This window comes from Epinephelus fuscoguttatus, linkage group LG13 (genome assembly GCF_011397635.1).
Source record: "Epinephelus fuscoguttatus linkage group LG13, E.fuscoguttatus.final_Chr_v1".
In the NCBI taxonomy this organism is placed as follows: Eukaryota; Metazoa; Chordata; class Actinopteri; order Perciformes; family Serranidae; genus Epinephelus; species Epinephelus fuscoguttatus.
In genome coordinates, this window is record NC_064764.1 from 37241460 (window position 1) to 37256827 (window position 15368).

Sequence of the window (15368 nt, forward strand, 5' to 3'; positions counted from 1 at the left end):
CTCCAATCTTTACTGTTGAAAAACTGACTTTTAAAACAATTAGAATTATCACCTCAAGGTTGAAACCAGTCAGGTTTCTCTGACAGTTTCCATGCATGTCTATGAAAACATGGATGCTTCACACACCTTCACCTGACCAAATGTCTCCCCTTCTGTTAGACATTTGTGTGAAATTTTGTCAAAATTAGCATATGTATGGAGCTCTTTCAATGCTACGGCTGAGGTCACAGTGACCTTGACCTTTGACCACTAAAATCTAAATAGTTCATTGTTGAGTCCAAGTGAATGTTTGTGCCAAATTTTAAGGAAATTCCTGAAGGCCTGCTTGAGATATCACGTTCACAAGAATGAGAGGACACACGGTCCCACTGACTTTGACCTCTGACCTTCAACCACCAAATTCCAAGTAGTTAATACTTAGAAGTGGACATTGTGCCAAATTTGAAGAGATTTTCTGGTGTTCTTGAGATAGTGCATTCACAAGAATAAGACAGACACAAAGTCACAGTGACCTTCAACCTTTGACCTCCAAATTCTAATCAGTTCAAATTCCCTCCTGGTCTTCTTGAGATATCACATTTATGAGAATGAGAGGGATGCAAGCTCACAGTGACCTTGACCTTTGACCACTAAAATCCAATCATTTCATTGTTGAATCCGAATAAACGTTTGTGCCAGATTTGAAGGAAATTCCTGAAGGCCTGCTTGAGATGTCATGTTTACAAGAATGAGGGGACACAAGGTCCCAGTGACTCTGACCTTTGACCTTCAACCACCAAATCCAAGTAATTCATTCTTGAGTACAAGCGGACATTTGTGCCAAATTTGAAGAGATTTTAAGGTATACTAGAGCTAGCTCTTTCACGAGAATGCTACGGATGCAATCACAGTGACCTTCAACCTTTGACCATCAAATTCTAAAAAGTACAAATTCCCTCATGGCCTTCTTAAGATATCACATTTATGAGAATGAGATGAATGCAAGGTCACAGTGGCCTTGACCTTTGACCACCAAACTCCAATCAGTTCAATGCAGACATTTGTGCCAAATTTGAAGAAATACCTTCAAGGTGTACTTGAAATATCCCATTCATGAGAATGCAATAGATGAGTTCACAGTGGCCTTGACCTTTGACCACCAAATACTAATGAGTTCATTGCTGAGTCCAAGTGGATGTTTGTGCCAAATCTGAAGGAATTCCCTCAAACATCCACTTGGACTTAACGATGGACTGATTATATTTTGTTGGCCATAGGTCAAAGGTCAAGGTCACTGTGACCTCGTCTGTCTCACTCTTGTGAACGTGCTATTTCAAGAACACCATGAGGGAATTTCTTAAAATTCAACACAAATGTGTTAGATTTTAACAATTTGGTGTCATAGCTGTTGGCCTTGGACTCAGTGATGACCTGATTAGAATTTGGCAGTCAAGGTCACCGTGACCTTGTGTCTGCCACATTCCTGTGAATTCCCACATTCTCGATATGTTAAGAACCACTTGAAGAATTTTTTTCAAATTTGGCACAAACACCTACTTAAGAAAGAACTGCTAAGATTTTGGTGGTTAAAGGTCAAAGTTCAAGGTTACCATGAACTTATCTGTCGTATTCTTGTGAACACGATATCCCAAGAACACCTTGAGGGAATTTCTTAAAATCTGACACCAACATCTACTTGTACTCAAAGATGAACTGATTAGCTTTTGGTGGTCAAAGGTCAAAGGTCAGTGTGGCCTTGTATCCCTCTGATTCTCGTGAATGGTATATCTCAAGAACACATACAGCGAATTTCTTTAAATTTGGCACAAACGCTCACTGGGGCTCAACAATAAACTGATTAGAATTTGGTAGTCAAAGGTCAAGGTCAGTGTGACCTCAAAAAAATATGTTTTGTCCAGAATTCGTACATTTATCATGACAAAATTTCACACAAATGTCTAACAGGGTAAAAATAACGATGATATGACATTTTATATCCAAAAGGTCAACTTCACTGTGACATCATCATGTTTTGAAAAAACTGGCCATTATTCAGCGTCATATCTCAGGAACAGAGGGGAAGATATTTGGTGACTCTAATCTTGACACTGTGCTGACTGTATAGATCTTCTGAGTGTGAAGCATCCATGTTTTCACAGACATGGATGTAAACTGTCGGAGAAACTGGACTGGTGGGCGGAGTCAAACAACTGTGAGGTGGTAATTTTAGTTTAAGTCTGTGTAGATGCATGTTAAGAGAAGAAATCTGTTCATGTCCAGTATGAACAGGAGCAGTTATTAAAATGAAACCAAAGTTTCATGGAGAAATGTCTCCTTGATAATGACTCAGAGACACCGGACATCTGGATTAAGATTTTCAACTTGAATAATTTGCTTATCTCGATCCGATGTGTGATTTAGGTGTTCCCTTAATTTTTCTGAGCACTAATAATAGTATAAAGTAGCTTAAAAATACTCAAAATTGTACCTTTGTGCAGTACTTGAGTAAATGTACTTTGTTTAATTCCACCACTGAGACAAAGACACACCTGAGTACACTGAAATGTAATGTTAGAGAGTGAAGAGATGTAAAAGGTCATTTATAGCCTAAATCTGATCACTGTGAATGTCTGTCACTACAGGGCTGTGTGCCGTGTCATCTCACGCTGAACGTCAGTACCATTTTGTTTATGACAAGAAGAACATGACTGCAGCACAAAGTTACTGCAGAGAAAATTACACAGACCTGGCCACTTTTGACAACATGGAGGACGTGACCACCGTGGTGAACATGTTAGATTCTGCCAAACTGGCTGACTCATTCTCAGTGAGTTCACCTTTGTTTCGTTTTCATTTCAGAGTCATTTTGATAACTGTGTGGTTTGAAAGTATTCAAATCTGATCCTTCATATTACTAATAACTTAGTGTAGTGCAGAAATAGCTCAGTGTTCCTCTCTGAAATGTAGTAGAGCAGAAGTATACAGTGTTTTTAGTGGAAACTTCCCTCATCACGTTTCCTTGTTGAGCTGCGGTAAAAACATAAGGAGGGAATTTTGTAATAGGCAGACTGTATCTTTGGAGGATATCCACAGACAGCTGAAGCCTCATATTAACTTCACATCAACCTTTCAATATGTTTTTACACAGATCGACTGTGTACTTACGTTGAAAGTGCATGACGAGGGGATCTCTTAAAGGGAAGTTTCTGTATTTTCCCACCTGGCTCGTTGTGTCTAAGTAACTAATGGGAACAACTTTTAAAACTGGCCCAGTATTAGTCTCTATATACAGACTCTACATTCAGTGAATGTAGAGTCTGTAGGCAAACCCCGGAGATCTTGCCTCCGGAAGAAGAGCGGAAGAGCCCTGGTTTCCGGTTGTAGGCTGTTTGTAGTCCATGTGATATTGACCAATCACATTTGAGCTGGCTGCAGTTGTCGCCACGTTAAACGGTCCATGTGGTGAACTAACGAGGCGGAACATAATTGGCGTCACGGCAAACTCTGAATCCATCGCAGTGGTTCAGCATAGACTCTTTTAGGGCCGACGCCACAATGACATCATTTCATTATCTGGAGGTGCAGCTGCCTCTCCCCCACAGGGCTGTAGGCTCCACAGGAGTGTTAAAATGTGTTTGTCTTGTTGTGTTATTGGAGCCAGAATAGAAGGAGTCATGGCTCAAAACCAGCCGCCACTGCCCGTCAACAAAAACAAAGATGGTTAAATGTGATAAGACCAAAGGACTGGACGGAGGCCATCATCAAAAATGCTCACATGTGCAGCGCACACTTCATATCAGGTTAGGGAAAAAGTATTTCCTGTTGTAGGGATGAATAAGGTTATGTGTATTAAGGGTTATCATGTCCACCTCATCAGAAACTGGGGAGGGATTAAGAGGAAGATTGGATTTCTCTGGAACGCTAACTTTTTAGCACATTAGCTAATGTTAGCTTCCATAGCAAAACAAACAAGTGTGGTCCTCCTTTGTGAGATTGGCTTCCTGTGACATCATCCATCCACTGAGTGAGAGCATACGGGTCGGCCAGTCTGGTCCCGTTGGTCAGTGTTTACTTATTCAAGTAACACTGGCGGTCCCAGAGAGAGAGTGACCTGACATGGTGCGTTGGTAAATTCAGTCTGACGCTCTACACTAAAATGAGAGCCCTGTTGGTGGAAGAAACGGAGCGTTATATTTCTACATGAATGAACCAATGGTTAAGTTGATCGCACATTCACTCCGCTCGGCGCTCTGCTGCTCTGAGAGCGCGGTGCTCTGGATAAACAAACTGTACATTCATACAGCGCTCTGAATTTTATGAACTGGGAATTGTTTTGCCTCCAGCTAAGCCCCGCCCACCAAAAAACATCGTACTGTTTTCTCACAGTAAAAGCGTCTATTGAGCAAGACGGCTGCAGCCAACAGTGGCAAAACTGGCTGCAATGTAATGTTGGCAGGCAGTTGAGCACTGTCAATGTTTGTCCACTAAAAGTGTTTGTTTTTGTCACTGACGGGCTCAGATTGTTATTCTAAATGTCTGAGAACATTACAGAATTGATCCCTACAGAGACAGACCGTTTTGTCAAAGTGTACAATCTTATTCGTTCTACCAGAAACAGCCCCCATATCACCATCACAAAACCCACCAGACTCGATTCAAATAAACAGTAATTTTAGTGTGTAAAGAGGCAGCATGTTTTCAAATCTATCTGGGTGAATTAAGGGTTAATTTCAACTGAACCTGAATTGGGGATTGTTGAAACACTGAAAACACAAAACAAGATGAATTTTGTGAGTTTTATTTTGTTTCTGTCTACTTTGAACTAGGTGTGTTTTATGATGATAAAATTACTGTTTATTTAAATGGAGTCTGGCAATTTTGGGCCTTTTTCTAGTTTAAAAAAAAAAGATCTAGTCTTTAACTAAAAGGTCTTTCTCTGCATGCATCCTTTTTATGATGTTGTTATACACTTAAAATAAAAATCTGATTCTGTCAGTGGCAAGAACAAACACTTTTCGTCGACAGTGCACAATACCCCCAAGTGGTTACACTGCAACCGGTTTCACCACTCAACCCTGGACCAGTTTCATAAACTGTTGGCTCTATCCCTAAGTGCTAAATCGTATGCAGATAAACTTGTTTGAATTTCTTGAGAATGTTTCAGCTTTCATTCAGGAGGCTTCTTCAGCTCTGATGAGAATGTGTTCAAGAAACTCAAGCAGACTCAGAACCTTCACCAACATGTTGTTGCTATTAGCTACTTAGACACAAAAACGTGTGAAAATGGGATCCAGCTTGAAAAATAACGACGTCACCCCTTAATGTCCAGTATTAACGGCAGGAATGATTACAGAAAGCAAACCTGTTTCAATCTTCATCTGGGCACCTGAATATTGTTTGAAGACAGACTTGAAAACTTGTGAACCTGTCCTTTAAGAGTTTTGCAAATTGAAACTCTCAGTCTTAAAATCCTTAAATCCTGTGACAGAGTCATTGAGGATCAAACTGACAGTTTATGTAAAAAATGTTGCTTTGAACAAAAGTTAGAGCAAGGTCCAACTCTTTATATCACAATCAAATACTGATTTCAGAAGGCCTGGATAGGACTGTACGATGACCGGTGCAGCTGGAAGTGGTCACTGGCAGACACAAGTTTCTACGAGGATGGAGAGACGGAGTACAGAAGCTGGAGTTCTGGACAACCAAACAACAAGAAAGGTGCAGAACGTTGCAGTTATATGACTAATCTTGGAGGATGGCATGACAGCCGTTGTGGAGACACCTATCCAGCAGTCTGCTTAGATGACAAAAGTGAGAATATTAACTTGTTAAGTTTTCCTTCTCTGCTTCTTTTTGCCTCTTAGTTTTCATTATTTGAGCCTATGTCAGTCGATCCAGAGAACAAATTTTATTTGCAGCACTTCTCATACAGGTGAGTGTGAGTGTGTTCAAAGTGCTTTAAAGGGGACAGACAATAAAGCTCCGTTTTATACCAAACACTTTCAGTACAGTACCTTTAGTACCAACAGTAACCCTTCAGACATGGTACCTAGACTCTCGGTCTGTTTAGTGTTTCCACTACAAACAGTGCTCCTAAATGTGGGCGGGTTTGTTGTCACTCACTGATCTGTCCAGCACTCGCTGTACTTCCTCATCAGCGGTGACACAGATGGAAGTCTGCACCTGGTTTATCGTCCACAGAACGAGGCTGCACTTTCTCTCATCATCCTGGTTTTTGATTTCATATTCTGGTATCTTGTGTACTTTGTCTCTTGAGTTTTCTGTTTGTGTTCCTTGTTTCATGTTGTTTAGTTATTTTGTAGGTTCTCTCCTTGTGTGTCATGTCCAGTTTTACTTCCTGTCTTTGTGTGTTTTCCCACCTGTTTTCTGCCACACCTGTCTCAATCACAGCTCCACCTTTTAGTACCAGATCTGTGTGCTAGGTACCCCAACAGAGGGGGGGCCAAACATGGGGACGGTACAGAATGGTTCCATTGGTACCATCCACAACTTTTCACAGTGGAAACAGTAAAAAACAGGGTACCAGACTGCTCAGTGGAAACACAGGTGCAGCGCGTACTAGTGGTCGACTATCAGCTGCAGTCTTTGCGGTGTGTTCATGTGTAACTTGGCAGACATGTGGCAAAGTAAGGCGACAGGTCAACAGACACCCACCACCAGCCCAACACTGATTGATGGTTGATCATCAGCTTGGTATGTCAAGGCCTTTCAGAGACATAAGGAGCAGTTATCTTTTGCTGTGCTTAAAGGCTTCTCAGAGGTTTCTCAACTCTGAGTACAGATCAAATACACAGAGCTGAGGCTTGATTTTGATCACTGAAAAATATTTCTCACTGTTATCTCAAGAGCTGATTATTTCAGACAAATAACGAGTATGAACAAGTACTGGGAAATGGTCCAAATCTAAGAAATAGGCTGGAGAAAAAGCTTATTTTGAATTTTCCTTTCCCCTTGGTGTTTTCAGAGAAAGCGTTTACACTGGTCTTCATCAACATCTCCATGACGTGGCCTCAGGCCCAGAGTTACTGCAGAGCAAACTACACAGACCTTGCCAGTGTGAGAAACAAAATGGAGAACCAAAAGGTACAGACGCTGATTCCTGCAAATCAATCAGCCTGGATCGGCCTCTTCAGAGATGGCTGGAAGTGGTCGGATGGAAGTAGCTCGCCGTTTACACACTGGAGAGACAGGAGACCTCAGGGCTCTGCTACTTGCGTGGTTGCAGATTTTGCCACAAGTGGAAAATGGATAAACTGGAGATGTGACAGCAAGAGAGCGTTCATTTGCTATAGCAAACGTGAGTGCTAACCAACGATTCAAATAGTATTTAGATTTAGATTCAGGTTTACTTTAGCATCAGATGAGAATAAAACAAAAACAGTACAAGACGTCAAGGACAATAAATTTTACCTTTATTGATGCTGATCATCTTCATGGAATTGTTTGTAAAGTTAGCGGCAGTGGTGATCCGCTGCAGAGGAAGTTCATGGTGACTTAATGCTGAAAATATACACAGATGTTACTGTTATTTTATTTATAACATTCTGAAAATTTTCCACAGCTAAACCAACAAAGCAGGCTACGAAAAAGCAAGTGTTCCGACTGAAGTTTACAAACACTGACCCCTCCCTCGACCTGAATAACCCTGCTGTGGCGGAGGACATCTTAAAACAGGTGAATCATGTTTTCTGATTTTATGCAACAATAAAACAACCAAATGACTCCGAAAAGCAAATTAAAATAAGACTTGTATTGATCACCACAGAGAAAATTAACGTTACAGCAGTACAAGAAACAGACTGAGAAGCAAACAGCTGAAGAGTTATTAAAATAATACCTGCAAAATAAGAACATTAAGTAAATGACATTTAAAAACTATATACACAATATACACTTTAACTCTTTACATAATATAAACATGACATGACTTGAGCACTGTGCAAATATGTATATGCAAAAGGGTCAGGGCATTTTCAAAACCAACAGGTTGGCACCATCTTAGGTAAAACTAGAATTACCGCTCTGCTGTTGTACGCCAGTTTAACTCCATGTCTGTGAAAACTGTCCCGAGAAATGACACTGAGTGATAACCTGTTACACTTGTGTGGAATTTTGTCATAATTAGCATATTAATTCTTCAGATATAGTCAAAAACATGTTTTGTATGTTTTGTAGAAAGAAGATTTTTGTGCCAAATTTGAAGGAATTCCCTGAAGGTGCACCAGAGATATTGCATTCACAAGAATGAAACAGATGCAAGATCACAGTGACCTTGACCTTTGACCAACTAACTCTAATGGAGCGGAGCATTCTTGAGTTCAAGTTTGTGCCAAATTTGAGGAAATTCCCTAAAAGTGTTCTTGAGATATCACACACACGAGAATGAGATGGTTACAAGGCCACAATGACCTTTGACCACCAAAATCTAATCAGTCAATCCTTGAGTCTGAGTTGAGGTCTGTGCCAAATTTGAAGAAATTCCATCAAGGTGTACTTGAGATATTACGTTCACGAAAATGCAATGGATGAGGTCACAGTGATCTTGACCTTTGACAACCAAAATGAATCTGTTCATTCTTAAGTCCAAGTTGACATTTGTGCCAAATTTGAAGAAATACCCTCCGAGTGCACTAGAGATATCGCGTTCACAAGAATGTGATGCATGAGGTCACAGTGATCTTGACCTTTGACCACCAAATACGTACCATTTCATTGTTGAGTCCAAGTGGATGTTTGTGCCTAATTTGAAGAAATTCCCTTAAGGTGCACTTGAGATAATACATTCACGAGGATGTGACGGATGAGGTCACAGTGATCTTGAGCTTTGACCACCAAAAACTAAAAAGGTCATTCTTGAGTCCAAATGGATGCTTGTGCCAAATTAATAATAAATAAAAGGAATTCCCTCAAGGTGCACTAGAGATATCGCGTTCACAAGGATGCAATAGATTAGGTCACAGTGGTCTTGACCATTGACCACCAACATCTGATCAGATCATTGTTGAGTCCAAGTGGATGTTTGTGCCAAATTTGAAAGAATTCCCTTAAGGTTTTCTTCGATATCGCTTTAATGAGAATGAGACAGATACAAGATGACAGTGACCTTGGCCTTTGACCAACAAACACTAATCAATTCATTCTTGAGTCCAAGTGAACATTTGTGTCAAATTTGACAAAAAAATCTCCAAGGTGCACTTGAGATATCACGTTAACAAGAATGAGAATGATGCAAGGTCACAGTGACCTTGACCTCTGACCTACAAATTCTAATGGAGCAGAGCATTCTTGAGTTCTAGTGCACGTTTGCGCCAAGTTTGAGGAAATTCCCTCAAGGTGTTCTTCAGATATCGCGTTCACGAGAATGAGAAGGAGACGACATAATGCCTCGGCTGTCGCTGGTGCAGAGGCATAGAAATATATAAAAAGCAGAGTGCTCCCCACATGGAGCTTCCATGAATGAATGAATGAATGAATGAATGGGTACAGCATAACTAACAGTGCAGGATGTGATCTGTGTGTGTGAGTGATAACGTTGAGGATGTTTGTGTCTCAGCTCAAGCAGAAGCTGAAGGACAATGGGCTGGGTGACAACATCAAACTGAGCTGGAAGAAGCAGCCAGACAAGAAAATCTTCCACAAGGAAGAGAAGAAGAAGAAGAAGAAGAAGAAAATCAGAAAGGATGAGCTGTAAGGCTGAAGAGTGATTTCTCTTCTTTATGTGACAGGTTAGAGGAACAGAGCTGCAACAATTAGCTGATTCATTGATTAGTCTGAACTGTTTTGATTATCAGTTTGTCCTTTCAGTCGTTCATCAGCCTGGTTCACACCTCTCAGATATGAAGAGTGGATCCTTTTCTTTATCACATATGATCATAAACTTAATATCTTCAGGTGTGGCTTGACTAAAACAAGACATTTTAATCTATCTGTCTGGGTTGTGGGAAATCATAACAGGCTTTTTCACAATTATCTGACATTTTATAGATGAGATAAGTTGACACAGTTTATAGTGTCAGATACTGCAAAATAAGATGCTTAAAGAAAAGATCTGACTGAAGGCAGCTCCAGTGAAAAAACACCTTTTCAAAATGAGCTTTGATGTTTGAAGAGTCGTTAAAATCTATTCATTCATTCATTCATTCATCTTCTAACCGCTTCATCCTCTTGAGGGTCGCAGGGGGGCTGGAGCCTATCCCAGCTGACACTGGGTGAGAGGCAGGGTTCACCCTGGACAGGTCGCCAGACTATCACAGGGCTGACACATAGAGACAGACAACCATTCACACTCACATTCACACCTACGGACAATTTAGAGTCACCAATTAACCTGCATGTCTTTGGACTGTGGGAGGAAGCTGGAGCACCTGGAGGAAACCCACGCTGACAGAGGGAGAACATGCAAACTCCGCACAGAAGGGCTCCCACGCCCGGGATCGAACCGGCAACCCTCTTGCTGTGAGGCGACAGTGCTAACCACCACACCACCGTGCCGCCCGTTAAAATCTATTTTAATGAGAAAATAAATCTCTATTATTCGAGGGTAATATTCATAAATGTGTTGTTGTCTCCCTGTAATGTGTCACAATATATTAAAAGAGTTAAATGGAAAATAAAGCATTTAAGCAAATAAGAAGTTACTTAAAGGTCCAGTGTGATTTCAATGGAATGTAATCAGTGTGTTTTCTTTAGTGTTTAATCACCTGTAAATGAGACTGGTTGTGTTTTCGTTACTGTACAATGAGCTGTGTTTTCCTCATATAAACTGTAACGCTGTGTCTGAGTCAGATTCATTGTATGTGTTCACATATCTGATCAATAAAGCTGATTAATAAAGTTGATTCTGATTCCTGTGAGTTTGAATTTTCACCAGAGGTTCAATCAGCAGTATTTTGTTTAGTTTTTACTGCATGTCAATTTCAGTTTCTCTTTTGTTCTGTTATCATAACTCTGCATGATGTTCATTTTCTTCACATATTTACACCCTATTTGCATTTGTATTTATTTAGACATTCACTGCTCTGTTAGCGTTTCATATTTTATATTTCCCAGCATTTTTCAATTCCTTACTTAACACAGGTTTTACTTTTTCAAAATCAGAATCTGCACCAGCGTCTGTGCATATATTTATCTTTAACTGCATTGATTTCATCCACAGAAGGTAGTCATTATTTCTGTACTGCTCAATCACCTTACATTACAACACCTGCACTGCCAATCACCTAAATTTACACCACCATCATCAGCATATCTGCTGTACTAACAGCTCTCTGTGGTGGTGCTGGGACTAGACTGCCCTCGGTGCTTGTTTCGCATCACGCAAAAAACATCTGATAGTTAAATGAGAGGAGAGGAGACAGCAGCGCTGGTTTGTTGCTCACTGTCAGCTGAGAGGAGGAGACGATCAACAGTCCGAATATCGCCTGTTATCAAGCTGAGTCACTCAGAGAAAGATGTGGCGTACAGGTACAGTGAAGAGACTCAGAACTACAAAGACCATCTGTAGAGAGGAGTGCTCACTTCCAGTTTGTTTGTGCCTCTTGTCATGGCTGCATAACCCCACCAGGGGGCCCCAGGGCACACAAGTTAATTGTCAGATTTTATTATCTATAGTATTCATTTAATGATGATAATAATTATTATTATTATTACTACATATGAATGAATGAATGAATGAATGGAAATTAAATGAATAATTTATAAATAAAGTTGTTGTTGTTGTTGTTGTTGTTGTTGTTGTTGTTGTTGTTGTTGTTCTTCTTCTTCTTCTTCTTCTTCTTCTTCTTCTTCTTCTTCTTCTTCTTGTGTGTCTTTATGTGCTTAATGACCTGAGCTGGGTGAGGGTACTGATTGTTTTGCACTGACCGTTAAAAGACTGAAAACCCTATAAAAAGAATTGCAATATAAATAAATGAAATGTCTGCCCCTAATGACCTCCTGATTGTGGTGGTTTAGGAATACAAATTTATTTAGGAACATGTATCATACGTTTTGTCATAGGTTCGATTGATTTATGGGAAATGGGACATTGATTTGTGAAAAATGCTCATAACAACATTCCAGAGCGTTCCTGAAGAAAAGACGCAAATCCTGACATTTAAAAACTAGAACCAGAATGTTTGACATTTTTGCTTGAAAATTACTAAAAAAAAATTTTATTGACCGATCGATTAATTGACTAATTCCTGCAGCTTGACTACAAACTGAACAGCGTTCATTTCATTGACGAAAACCCATGATGAAAATTTTTCATCAACGACCTTTTTTCCAAGACAAAAACGAGACCATGGTGAGCTAAAAATAGATCTTGATAATAAAGACTAAGACAAAATCTATGTTTCACTTTCATTGATGAGACGAAAATGTTTATGGTGGACGTTGAAAGCCGAGAACGTGCTTACAGTTATCTTCAAATGCTGCATGAGCGACAGGCTGGTAAACTCCAGTAAATAGTCTGCACCAGGATGTTTCACCAGGCAGCAGAAACAGTTGGAGCGGAGCAGCGTCAGCAGTTGGTGCGAGTTGTGAGCTGTAATTCAGCAGTAAATAATCAGCTGTGTGTGTCTGACTGATTTACAGTTTATTAATGGAGAAAATAATTAGCAGATGATCCATAATGAAACTAATCATTTGTTCAAAATGAGCTCCAGCTCCAGCTACAGCAGTAAAATCCTGCTTTTACATTAATGTGAGTCAGAATCATCTCATGACATCATTTAAACTTTAACAAGATTTTAGTGATAATAGTTACGCACTTTTACTGAAGGAACACTTTCAGTTCTGTAACAGATTACTTTTACTGCGTGGTGTTAGCACTTCTGCTTCAGTAAAGTACTTCCTCCACCTCTGGTTCCCACACTAACTGGGCTGAGACACGAGCTGAATGTGATTAGCTGAGGATGTTCCAGTTTAAGTGAATACTGAAGTGGCCTCTGATGTCTAAATGAGCGATGAAAGGCTGCTCTGTCCATCTGATTAACTTTAATCCCTCTTTTGATCCTTCTCTCTGCGACTCTGCTCATAAAGTGAACTTTGAGTTGGTGAAGATGTGCTTCAAGATCGGAGAGTTGAATTAAATTCTCTACTGATTTTCTTTGCACTGTAGTATCAGTACTTTCATGTCAGTAAAAGGTCTGAGTGTTTCTTCCACCACTGCTTTAGTCAGTGAAGTCTGTCAGCGCTCTGCATTAGTGTGTTTAAAGCAGTTTGATTTGTGAGCAGATGACTCTGTGTCATTGTTCAGTGATCAGCTCTGAGCAGAGACAGAGCAGCTCTGTCGTTATAATAACCGGGCGTTTCTCCTCACGTGTGTCTCTGTTGTGGTCTCTGGACCTTTTCAGACCCAAACGAGAAAATCAGTCGTGTCTCATAAACCCTGCTGCATATTAAAAAGTTCACGCCCCATTCTGGGTTCTAACAACCCCAAAACTTAAAAGACATTGCTGTAAAGTTTTGGTGGTTTTCAACTTCTCTTTCACTGGTTTCCTCTCTGACGTCAGAGAGTTTAGTTCGTCAAGTGTTTATTAGTGTTAAGGGAAAGATGTAAGAATGTAAAAGGCCAGCAGTTTATCCATGGGTGGGGCTGAGGGCAGGATCAACAACTTTGCCAGACAGGTTGGACTCAACATCAACACCTCCAAAACAAACGTGATGTGTCAGAGTTGCTTGAGTTTCTTCAAGACGTTTCATCTCTGATCCAAGAGGCTTCATCAGTTCTATCAGCCTGGTGCAGAGTCGCAGGCTTCAGCACCATTAGAACTAAAGAAGCCTCTTGGATGAGAGCTGAAACATCTTCAAGAAACTCAGTCTATCCAGTTTGGGTACCCACTTGAGTCTGTGGAAGACTTCACCCACCTGGACAGCCTCATCAGCAACGACAGCAGGACCCAAAAAGACATCGAAGCAAGGCTGAGAAAGGCTCAGGCTGCCTTCTCCCAACTCTCTTGGTCCATCTGGAGAGTTGCCGAGTGGTTAAAACCAACACTGTCTCACCAGGACCTCGTCACATATCAACGTTTGGTCATGGACTTCCACACAAGACGTGCAAGGTACCCTGGGTATGTTGGTTGTTAACGTTCTGGGACACTCTGTCAGGTTCTCTTCTTTCAAAATACACTTCCATTTTCACAGGAAATGTAATGTTTACATACAGTCTCTTTCAAAATAAACACACTACGTCAGTACAACACTGTGAAGTTACGTTTTTTTTCCTTCAACAATAAAAAGGTTAGGTTTAGGAAAAAAGAACAGGGTTTGGCTTTAGAATCTTACGGGATGCAAACAGCGCTTTCTCAGTTGAAAGTTGGTATTTGTTGGACTCATCATGCGCCCCACTTGAACTTTCCCCACCCTAACTTTCGTCCTTGTCCAGCCATGTTTCCCCCTGACGCCACCGAGAGCTGTAAAACTATAACGGCAACCACCTGCGTATCATGCCAACGCTTAAGGACACCTTTTCTCGTTGCTTTCTGACGCCTCAACTCACTGCCCAAGCACCAGATTTCTATGACTTCGGAATAAGACCATGTTCTCAAAACAGACATGATGAGAGTGGAAGCCTCCGACGAATTTTGAGAGCATAAATAGAGAGATGTTGGGCTTTTAAAATGATGATCAGTGAGTGTGTGTTCGTAACTCAGCCCTTAAACCTGTCAAACACTAGTGGAGAAAGGACAGTTTGGAAGTGTGCAGAAATTATTTGTAGTTGTAGAAAAAATAGTCTAAACGGAATTTTTATACGACCTATCACCTTTATTATAATTTCTGATACATGCATTAGCCTCAGGGAATTAAAGATAGATATAGAAAACATAATGAATAAAAGTAATGACTAAAATGTCATGAACTTTTGTTGACTAAAACTATGAAGGATAAAAATGACTAAAGTGTGATTAAAACTAATGAGCTTTTTCGTTTCAAAACTGAGGGTGCTTTCACACCTGCCGTTTGGTTCGGTTCAATCAAACTCAAGTTCGTTTGCCCCCTCAGTGTGGTTCATTTGGGCAGGTGTGAACAAGCAATCACACTCAGGTGTGCACCAAAACAACCGGACCGAGACCTTCTTGAAGAGGTGGTCTCAGTCCGGTTACAATCAAACTCTGGTGCGGATCAATTGTGGTGAGAAGGTGTTCAGAAAACTGTACCTGAGTCTTGTCATCGCTCCACAGATCTGATGTTTTTGTCTCTTCACTTTGGGTACGTCATCATTTATTCACTGAATCTGACAAGAGAAAAACTTTAGTTGTGACTCTTGAACATTTTTCGAATTTTCAGAATTTATGCAAAATTTAAAATGTGTCTAAAACAAATGGATGGAAATGTACTTACAGATAGAATCAACAAGTTTACATCAAATACAGGAAACAACTTTA